The following is an 11,788-nucleotide window of genomic DNA, read 5'->3' on the forward strand; positions in this document are numbered from 1 at the left end:
TGATGCTTAGAATTGGTGTCAGGCAAGTGTCTTCATCTGCTGTCTACTGCTTCTATCAGACTCACACACATCCCAAGTCACAGTTCATAGAGGGAAGCCAAGGCAGGAACTCAAGCAAGGCAGGAACCAGGAAACAAAAACCTGGAGGCAGAAACTAAAGCAGAAACCACGGAAGAATGCTGCTTACTGACTTCTCCCCATGGATGCGTAAGTTTGCTTTCTTATACATCTCAGGACCACGGGCCCAGGGACAGTACCACTCAAAAAGGGCTTGGCTCTTCCATATAAATCATTAATCAAAATAACCACCTTATAGTCTTGCCTACAGGCAATCCGATGGAGGCATTTTTTCTTGACTTAGGTTCTTCTTCCCAGATAACTCTAGCTTGTGCCAAGTTGACAAAGAATCTACCTAGGATAGAAAATAGTTGACAGCAAACAGTCATCCTTTCTCTCTCACTGAACTTGATCCTGAACTGTGACCAGCAGAGACTAGCAGAGAAAACAGTGAGCCAGCTGGGTAGGAAAAGTTTGCTTGGATTAAATGCATTGTGGTTTTCAAGAGTGTAATGGAAGATGAGGGAAGGCTGAGGACTTGTGGATTGCTTCCCTTCCCTGCTACTGTGAACGACCTGATTTGTAGGTGAGAACCATTTCAGAAGCCACACAACCTTGAATAGTGGGTAGCCTTTAAAGAAAGGCAGCTTGTATGTGTGGCAGGGGTCTTCAAGAGGTGGCCCAGGAGAGCAGCAGCCTGCTCTCCATCAATGTCTACCTCGAATTATTACCCCACTCTTTTCATTGACGGAGTCTCAGAAAAAGAGATGCAGAACTCAGTTTATGTTGTAATTTGCGTGCAAAAGAAACCCCAGCAGCACCAGATACAGGCTGCATTGCAGAGGAGGTCACATCTACCCTTCTGTTGTGAGCAAGGCGGTAGATGCATGCAGTTATGTTTGGTTATGCTGAGGGTTGTCATCCAAGGTTCATACTTTAAATTAGTAACTGCGGTCCTAAGCTTCTCTCCACAAGGCTGCTCACCTGTGTAATATTTTTAGCTGAAGGTTAGGTCCAGTTTTTAACAGAAGTTTTTGGTTTGAGGGTCAAGATTTTGAGGAGACCTTTTAGCCTCAGGGCGGATCGAGATGATGTCTCTCCAGATGTGCAGAGCAGAGCTTCGCTCTTGGTCTCTGCTTATAGACTGTCCAGTGGGCATCATGGGGTCTAGCACCATGTCTGGTTGTCTTGAGTGAGTGGTGTCACCGAGTTCTGGTTTTCAGGTGCAGCCTTGTGTGAGGTGGGAGCTCCGACTAAGCTCCTTTCCCATTCTAAAAGGCATATTTCATCTTCCCTGTACAAAGTAACAGACTCTTCAGAAGTCACTAGGAAAAAACACATGAAATACCTCATATCTCCTGACTTTAAAATGCGAATGTGTTCTAATATAATTAGTAGTTATTTCTTAAATTAATTCAAGAGACACTGATCAGTATCTACCCCAAAACAAGGCTGTTAGTTTGTGAAAAACAAAACAAGACAACAAGAACAAAAACAACAAAGAACCCAACCCTACCATTAGGGTCCTATCTTTCCCATAAATAAATAAAGTTTCTGTGCTCACCACCAGTCACTGACGCGGTGTTAAGACTTATGTAGCCACATTAGCTTGGAAGGAAAGAAAAGGAAAATAGAGAATTTTGATGAGGCAACTTTTGAGGCAAGATTCTGAACTTAGCAGGGGACGTCATTAGACAGCCTGCTAAGCAGAACAGAGGAGAGATGTCATTGATCATCAACTGATCAATGCGCTAGCTGGAGGGAGTAGGTAGGAACTTGAGAGTGAGAGAGGGAGACAAGACAAATAAAACACGGTTCCTTTCATTAATGAGCTCACTATTCAGCAGGGAGCCAGACATGTAAAAATGTAAATACTATTTTAAGCACTGCTACATTTGGGGGCTTGATCTGAGTGTTCCCTAAGGGTCCATTAAAGGCTGGGTCTGCACCAGATGCTGCTCTGAGGCATGGGGGCCTTTGGGAAGTAGGCTATAATGGAAGGCCCTAGGATTTTGGGTGTGTGGCCTTGAGTGAAATTATGGGATTCTTTTCTCTGTCATCACTCTTGGCTTGTGTGCTGGCTACTTATATGCCAACTTAACACAAGCTAAAATCATCTGAGAGGTGGGAACCTGAATTAAGAAAATGCTTCCATAAGCTCTGGCTGTAGGTAAGCCTGTAGGGCATTTTCTTAATTAGTGATTTGTTTGGGGAGGGACTAGCTCATTGAGGGTGGGGCCATTCCTGGGCTGATAGTCCTAGGTTCTATAAAAATGCAGGTTGAACAAGCCGTGGGGAGCAAGCCAGTAAGCAGCACTCATCCATCTGCTCTGTATCGGCTCCTAACTCCAGGTTCCTGCTCTGTTTAAGTTCCTGCCCTGTTTGAGCTCCTGCCCTGACATCTTCCCATGAAGAACAGATGTGGAGGTGTAAGTCAAATAATCCCTGTCCTCTCTGAATTGCTTCAGTCACGGTGTTTCATCACAGAGGTAGAAACCCTGACTAAGACCCACCGGTACCAAGATAAAGGAATACTGCTGTGACAGACCATGACTGACCATGCTGGTTTGAGAAGTACTGTGGAAAGATTTTGGAAATTTGGGCTAGAAAAGCCATTGAGTGTTCAAAGCTTGGTGAACTTTCCTGTGGGAGTCTGGAAGATAAGAATGTAGAAGGCAATGCAGATGACCAAGGCCGGGCTGTGGAAGTTTGAGAGTCAGTGACTCTTTCAGGGCTGTTTGTTATTTTGAGTTGTGACCTGTGGTTCTGGTTTTAGCTGGGGCTGAAGAATCGGCTGCGATTAACAAGAGACCAGAACCACTAGAACCTTTGCTTTGCTGGGACAATGGATGCCAAATAGGTGCTGTCTGCATGGCGTCTGCTACACTTCCCTTCTTCCCAGCATTCTGTTCTGTCTCCTCCTCTCACATAAGGGCTTCCCTATCAAAAGGCCAAGGCAGTCTCTTTATTCAACCAATAAAAACAACACATGCAAAGAAGACCTTCTTACACCAGAAATGGGTTAATTTAAGATGTAAGAGTTTGTTAATAAGAAGTCTGAGCTAATAGGACAAAGAGTGTTACAATTAATAAAGTTCTGTGTGACTATTTGGGTCTGAGTGGCCAGGAAATGAATGGTCTCCACTTACGCTGCTGCCTCTTAAAGCTCACAATTTATTTCTACAATGTTTCCTCTCCTGTTAATATCACACAGTACTTTCCATCTCACACACTGCAGTTTCCATGTCTAAAGCTCAATGTGCATTTTAAATATCTTCCATGCCTCTACATGGCTTTTTTGGGAGGATGTCCGGCTTAGTTTGCTTACGGGCATTCTGCAGACAGCACCTACTTGGCAACAAGACATGTATCCCGACTTCATCTAGTGATAGTGATGAGAAAAATTCTGTATGTTTGTCCCCGTTTCTCTGACCCGCTGTTAATTCCAAACCATCCAGAACAAAAGCCTCAGAGAAGCCCAGTGCCGAACCCGTGAGCAACGTTGCCTTGAGTCCTCTGGTTCTGCGGAGTCTCGAGTTCTACTTCAGTTCCTCAGCCGTGGTCCTTAGAGGAATATACAAGAGGAACAAATTTTAGCAAATGCACTCAGTTCCACAATCACGACTACAACTAACATGTAGGACATTTCTGTCACCTTAAGATGTTCTTTGGAGCCTCTCTGTAGTGAATCACTTCCTTCATTCCTGGCCCTGGTAGCCACTGGCCTGATTTTTCCTCAACAGTGTAGCTTCCTGTGGATTGGATCATGGAGGAGCTTCCTGTGGATTGGATCAGGTGATTAGTGTTTTTTAATGCAGCTTTCTTTTGAGATGCATCCACATTGCTGCAGGTGACAGTCGCTTTTATCCCTTTGGGCTGAATTTAACTTAACACTGAGTGCCTGTATCTGGTTTGTTTACCTACTCACCAGGGCTGTTTGCCCTGGTAGTGCTGGTGATTTTAAATAGAGCTGCTGTGAATGAGTCTAGGCCTTTGTGTGGCACATGATTTTGTTTATCTTTGATGAATACCAAAGAGTGAGCCTGCCTGATGAAATGATCTGTGTTTATAAGAAATTTTTTGTCTACCATATGACCCAACTCTTCCTTTCAACATATACCCAAAGGACTTTACATCCCACCACACAGACACTTATCTCTACACCCATGTCTGTTGCTTCTCTGTTTACTGGGGCAAGGAAATACACCATCTTAGATGCCCATCAGCAGGTGCTGTGTAGTGAAAATGTGGGCTATGCACAGGATGGGCTTTTATGTAGTGTAGAAATGAAGTAATGAAGTTTGCAGGAGCAAAACGGGTGGGTTGAATCAGTATTAAGTGGACTGATTCAGACTCAGAGAGACAAGAACTGCCCATTCTCCCTCCTGCACAGGTGACAGCAGTCTATGATGTGTGTCTGTAGGTGTGGCTAGAGTATAACCTTTAGTAAGGAGATCGAGAAAGAGTGAGATGAATTAGATGATGAGTAAGGATGGAATGCAGGTAAAATAACAAGAGTTATGGATGGATGAGAACATAAAGCTAATTGGTTTTCATGTTTCAATTGTGTCATAGTTTCTTGGCTTCCTGTGTGATAAGTGCATACAACTTAATGGTCAGTGAACATGTAAAACACTATTATGTGATAAGTGCATACAACTTAATGGTCAGTGAACATGTAAAACACTAATATGTGATAAGTGCACACAACTTAATGGTTAGTGGACATGTAAAACCCTAATATGTGATAAGTGTATACAACTTAATGGTCAGTGGACATGTAAAACCCTGAACAAAGCCCTATGGCTTTGGAATGACCACCAGAACAGTAGAAGTTTACTGAAGTGTAGAGTTTGGTACTGGGCAAGTGTTTGAGTGACTCTCTTAATCTAGCTGGCTGATGTTCTTATTTGTGCAAGGACATTAAAATAGGTACTATATTTATTTTCCATGTATTTAAGAAGTTGTGTAGAGTGGGCAGTTGTGGCACACACCTTTAATCCTAGCATGTGGGAGGCAGAGGTAGTCTGATTTCTGTGAGTCTGAAGTCTACAGAGCTAGTTCCAGGACAGCCACAGCTACACAAAGAAACTGTCTAGAAAAACCAACTCCTCATCCTCCCAAAAAGCCATGTAGAGGCATGGAAGATATTTAAAATGCACATTGAGCTTTAGACATGGAGACCGCAATGTGTAAGATGGAAAGTACTGTGTGATATTAACAGGAGATGAAACATTGTAGAAATAAATTGTGAGCTTTAAGAGGCAGCAGTGTAAATGGAGACCGTTAATTTCCCGGCCACTCAGACCCAAATAGTCACACAGAACTTTATTAATTGTAACACTCTTTGTCCTATTAGCTCAGGCTTCTTATTAACAAACTCTTACATCTTAAATGAACCCATTTCTGGTGTAGGAAGGTCGTCTTTCTATGTGTTGCTTTCATTGGTTGAATAAAGAGACTGCCTTGGCCTTTTGATAGGGCAGCCCTTAAGTGGGCGGAGTAGACAGAACAGAATGCTGGGAAGAAGGGAAGTGTGGCAGATGCCATGCTTCTCCTGCCCAAGACGGATGTTGGTTAGACTCATGCCGGTAAGCTACAACCTTGTGGTGAACATAGATTAATAGAAATGGGTTAATCAAGATGTGAAAATTAGCCAATAAGAGGCTAGAGCTAATGGGCCAGGCAGTGTTTAAATAAATACAGTTTCTGTGTAATTATTTCGGGGCTAAGCAAGCTGGGTGGACAGGAGCCGGGTGGACAGGACAAAAAGCAGGCCCGAACTCCTCCTATAACACATTTCTATTAATATCTGTGTCACCACGAGGCTATGGACCACAGGCAAAGGTTCAGGGGCATTTGTCTCCTCTGTTGCTGCATGGCATCACTCTGACTCCGCCCACTCTCTTTCTATATCTCTGTTCTGATTTCCTGCCTGGCTCTATCCTGCCCTGCCATAGACCCAAAGAAGCTTCTTTATTAACCAGTAGTATTCACAGCACATAGAGGGGAATCCAACATAATAGCAGGACTGAAGAGAAGATTCAGCAGGTAAAACAACTTGCTTCATAATCTTAGGGACTGGATCCTGGATCCCAACATCCATGTCACGAGCAAGATGTTTCTGCAAAAACTTGCAACTCTACCTCTTTGAGAGGCAGAGACATGAGGATCATTGGGGTTTGCTGGTTGTCAATGTAGCTGAGAAAACACAAACAAACCCTAGGTTTGAGGAGAGACTCTGCCTCAAAGTGATGGACGGTGATAGAGGAGGATGTCTCTTATGGCTTCTGTTTGCATGCACAGGTGATTGCACCTACACACATGCATATCTCCTCATATAAACACATACATGTGTGTGTATACACATATACATAAACTCTGAAAGGATCTAGCAATAGATACAATTCAAATGAAACACAGAAAACTACTTTTTAATCATCAAATAATGAGCTATCTTGGGATAGCTTCAAGCGATATAATCTATACTCGACTGGAGTCTGCCAAAAGAAGGGACACGTTCATACGTGTATGTCTGATGGAAATAAAACACAAAGGAAAAAAAATGACTCAAAAGTAATGCCTGAATATCTTCCAAATTAGAGGAGAAATGTGAAAATGTTTTAAGAATCTCAATAAGCCTCAGTGCACAAAACAGTAAAACAAAGAAACAAACCCTTAGGACACATTATCGTCAAATTTTTAAGTCAGTGATTTATTATTTCTTCTTGAAAGAAATAATAAGGAAAGATGCTATGCGCAGGAAAACAAAGGGAAGGATGACAGCACATTACTTACAAAAAGCAGTGAGGGCAAAATAGAAAGAAAATATCTTAAATAGCTGGGGGCCACTGAGGGGTGTTGAGGAGGTACTGGGGTGTGTGTGGCGGCTGCCAGACTAGGATTCCACAGCAAATCAAAACAAAGACATTTTTACTGTTTCACACGGGACAAGGAAATGGCTTCTCACACCCTATCTGCCCCACTTTATAAGCGAGTTTCTGCGCAGTGGCATAGGGCAAGGAAACCAAAATAAATTCAGACTGGGAAGGAAGAGACTGTGGTTGAAACAAAGGAGCAAAGCTATCTGAGTGCAGCTGAAATGACCATCTCTGCATGAAATCCAACGGATCTGCTCAGGATGAAAGAAGTATCTAGGTCTCAAAGTTACAGAATAGATGATCAATATGCAAAGATCAAGTGCTTTTTATGTACTAGCAATGAATAATCAGCTACTAGAAATACTTTAAAAGATCAAAATAGCATAAGAGAACATAAATAAGAATAAAATCTGCCTTGTCACAGAATATGTATATACTCATAAAATCTGTAAAAAACCTCTACACTAAACCTCTGCTGAAATGAACTAAAGATCTAAATGCATGAAAGGCTATAAAAACAAAAGATAAGAACACAAAAGGAAAAAGAATTCTTACTCCCATCAACTATGTAAGAGAGTCATACAATGTAAGAGACAGCTTACCTTTAGTGGGTGTGGATGGAGTGGAGGATTGGAGAGGCCTTCTTTGGCCACCGTCATTTGAGTTGGAACTTTAGAATTAATAAAAATAAAATGGCATTAGTCTGGCCAGGGGAAAGCATTCCAGGCTAACCAGTTAGCAAAAGTCCCAAAGAGGTTTTAAAATTAAAAATGCGAGGTGGCCTCTGTACGTGACAATAGTTCCTGGAGACGCTAGCAAGGCTGTCCCAATGAGGGCAGTGTATACTTGAACTCACGTTGAAGTGACAGGGAGCTGATAAAGCGGAGGGAAGTGTCTAGACCTTTCTTACGAATGTTGCCTGTTGAGAAAGAAGGTAGGAATCAGGATTGGTCCACATGGCCAGGAGCACTGAAGATGGGAGAGACCTAAGCAGAAGGAGGGAAGAGGGACAGGCTAACCTGCATACGGGAGGGCTGGACAAGAATGACTTGGACCCAGAGGAGCGTGGAGTAAAGCAAAGGAGGGCTGACCTGCTTGCCCGACACCTTGCTGGAGTGTGGGAAGAGGAGATGGATGCAGACTGCAGGAAACTCAGGCAGTTCACAGCCGATTTTCCGATTATGTTGTTATAAGAACTAAGTAAGACAAATGCAAAGAAAAACCAACTGTAAAGAGAGGATTTAGAAGTTCTCTACCAAGGTCCTCCATGAGCAGCCAGGTTCATAAAACTGTGCAAGTGGTTTCAGCTAAATAATCAGCACATGTTTTTGGAGAATACCATGTAAGTACAACTCGGGTTATAAAAACAACCACAGCCCTACAGTTCCTAGATGGGGTCCTGACAATGGTGTGTCTATTCACATACTGCCTATGACGCTGCACAGGGTCTTGTTTCTGAGTCACTTTCTCACTCCAGATAGGCTGGAGTTCCATGAACCAGGAGCCATAAGGCAGCTTTTGCTACTGTGTGCTCTCGGTTCTAACACCTTGACCTGCTTGATACATCGTTATTAGATTTGCTTTTGTCAATAACATTATAAGTGCCAACATTACTCCATGTAGCTGATATTACTTAAAGGCGTTTCAAATGAATTTATAGTGCCGCTTGGCATGTATATATTGCCATTTAGTTAGTAATTCCTGCTTTGTCAGAGGCATAATTAAGGTTTTTACAGTTGACCTAGTTTGGGTACAGTAGTGACAGCTATTGTTTATTAAATGCCCACTACTGAAAAAAAAATATGTGTTTTACATTCAATTTATCTTTGTCCATCCTGCGGGAGAGTAAAATATCTAAGCCTAAATATATTTCTTTGGTATATTTCAAGTTAGTTATTCAGAGAAGCTGCAGATCTCTGCAGATACAGGCTTGAAATGGCTCTGAAAGCTGTCCTTTGGTTAAAAAAGGCTTGTATCCTTCTATGCTGGTAAACAGTGGGTTCAGGCAGAAACTTTCTGTAACGTATTTTTGCCTCTCCCCTACTCTCTGCCTGAGAGGGTTCTTTATAAAAAGTAGATTGGTTGTCTGACACCTGATCCAGGTGGATGTTACTGTAAGACTTCCTGTGCATAGCAGGAAGACCCTCATGACTTCCTGTGCATAGCAGGAAGACCCTCATGACTTCCTGTGCATAGCAGGAAGACCCTCATGACTTCCTGTGCATAGCAGGAAGACCCTCATGACTTCCTGTGCATAGCAGGAAGACCCTCATGACTTCCTTCCTGTGCATAGCAGGAAGACCCTCATGACTTCCTTCCTGTGCATAGCAGGAAGACCCTCATGACTTCCTTCCTGTGCTTAGCAGGAAGACCCTCATGACTTCCTTCCTGTGCTTAGCAGGAAGACCCTCATGACTTCCTTCCTGTGCTTAGCAGGAAGACCCTCATGGCTTCCTTCCTGTGCATAGCAGGAAGACCCTCATGACTTCCTTCCTGTGCATAGCAGGAAGACCCTCATGACTTCCTTCCTGTGCATAGCAGGAAGATGGTTGAATTCCAGTGTACGGCAGTGGGCCTGAGAGCCATGCCAGTGTCTTTCTGTAAGTAGCCATAGGAGGTACAGAAGACTATGACCAGCGTGATACATAGTCTGGTATGTGCAGAACATTTGCTCTGCCACTGTGTGGAACACTCATTGAAGGGGAACAGAGGGAGAGAGGCTATTGGATTAGTCCAGGAGAGGCATGCCCGAGGCTGGGCCCAGAGCAGGGAACGGAAGAAGACGAGATAAAGACTCGGCTGGCTATAGTGAGGTCTTGGAGAGAAGAATACAGGAAATGGGTCCATCTTGACTCTTGAGTCACTGAGTGGGTCTTGGTCATTTCCTGAGATGGGGAAGAAGGGATAGTTTTAAAGGAGAAGTAGAAGAATTCAGCTTCAAGTTGTAAATTTGACTCACCAAAGAAGCATGCAAATCTAATTTTCAAGAGGCACTACCCACCTAGGATCTAAACTGGGCAATCTGAGTGAGAAATGGTGGAGTTGAGGTGGTAAGGTCATTGAATTTCTCAAGCGGGGTGAACATCTCTGCAGAGCACAGGGAGGCTGATCGAGGCATGCGAAGGGCTACAAGGAGGGGCCTGACGGTTTTAGAGGCTGGAGGAGCAGAACAACGAAGGAGAATGAGAGGAAAACCAGATTCAGGGTGAGATATTTTGGACTCCAACTGATGAAGACATTTTTCTGGTAGAAAGAGGTAATCAAGCGTGCTCGTCTCTTTTGAGGGAGCAGAAAAAGAATAAATGAATCATTGCTATTGGGTTGTCCAGATTGTAGGTCATCACTTATGATGTTGATTGGTACAGCTTTGGTGGCACAGCAGCATGATCAGAAGAGGGCTAGGGTGGCTTGGGAGACTGGAGAGGGCCCTGCTGCCCTCCAAGGTCTTGAAGCAAACTCCCAGGATCCCTCAGCTCTGGGGGGCAGAGGAGATGGGTACTTAAAGGGTCTGAGCAAGCATGAGTTGCGGCAACTGTCATCCTGGAGGAGGGCTCTCATGAATTTTCCAGCTCACCATTATAATTTTATGGGGGTAATTTGTTTTGCTTTGTGGTTTCTCAAGAACTAAAAGAAAAATGAGAGGCTTTCCAGGGACAGTGGCCGTGACGGCTCGGCAGCACCACACAGATCCCGAGAAGAACGATAAAGGCCGAGGAGAATTTACAGGAAATTGATGAGTTGTGTTTCAAGCTGTTCGCAGTGCAGTGGACGAACAGGATGCTAATGCCTTCCTGGGAGGCAGCTGTTCACCTAGCTACAGGAGGATGGGGCTGGAAATCGCCCGTGAAGGGAGGAATTCACTCCGGCTACAGTGGTGGGGGCTACTGGAAGACATGACCCCAACAGTCTTGCCATGCTTTGGCTTTTCATTGGGAATCGTTCTTCAGAAAGGACAGCCTATTCTTGATCTTTTTCTAGGGAGCAATGCTGCAGGGCTCAGCATCATTTGGACCCTGTCTTGGCTGCACAAAGGGAAACGCTGACTTGGGAAAGTATATATAGTTGCCCCTGGAACTGAGAGAGCTGAAAATTTCTATTTTTTTTAAAATTAACTTTGGAGTGTATCCCGTTTTGCTCCCACAAAGCTTTAGTTTTATAATTATGTCTATCTCAGCCCAATATTTTAATGCATCCCATTTGTCAGAGCACATTTATTTGGATTGCAAGGCCGCAGGATGTCTGGTTGATCAAGAGAAGGCAATTTGTGCTGACATGGTAACTTTGTTCTGGAGTCTCCACAGCACAGTGGTTAAAAGGTGAATGTCTAAACATGACTGACAGTGGACAGAATAATCCAGCCGTGGCTGTCGAGTGTGCAGAAGGGACCTCAGGGAGCAAGAGCTGAGCTGATAACAAGAGCACAAAGGTGTGCCCAGAGCCTGCTCCAACCACAGCAGTCATTACGCAGGCTTTATTTATCAATGAAGACAACAGGTAAATGGTTTCAGATTTCTCAAGCACAGTCAGGGAGATAGACCCGTTTAGTGTTGTGGCCTTCATGCGGTTTCATGGAGTCCAGAACTCACTTCAGCTTTTGTCAGTATGTAAAGTCCGAATACGTGGTAGACACGGAGGAATTTTCTGGATTACGCTAAGGAACTGTGTGTGGGAGCAGCTGGGCTCCAGGCCCCTGTTCTGAGCAGGCTGACTAGGAGTGCAGAACTACCCAGCAATCTCTCAAAGTGTACCTACTGCCTTGCCGCGGAGGGAAGGTATGGAGTGGTCCTTGTGGATCTCTGGTGAAAGCTCTTGGCTTCCTTTTTTTTTTTTAATGACTCATTTGAGCTCAA

Source organism: Myodes glareolus, chromosome 8 (assembly GCF_982192425.1).
Source record: "Myodes glareolus chromosome 8, mMyoGla1.1, whole genome shotgun sequence".
Classification (NCBI taxonomy): domain Eukaryota; kingdom Metazoa; phylum Chordata; class Mammalia; order Rodentia; family Cricetidae; genus Myodes; species Myodes glareolus.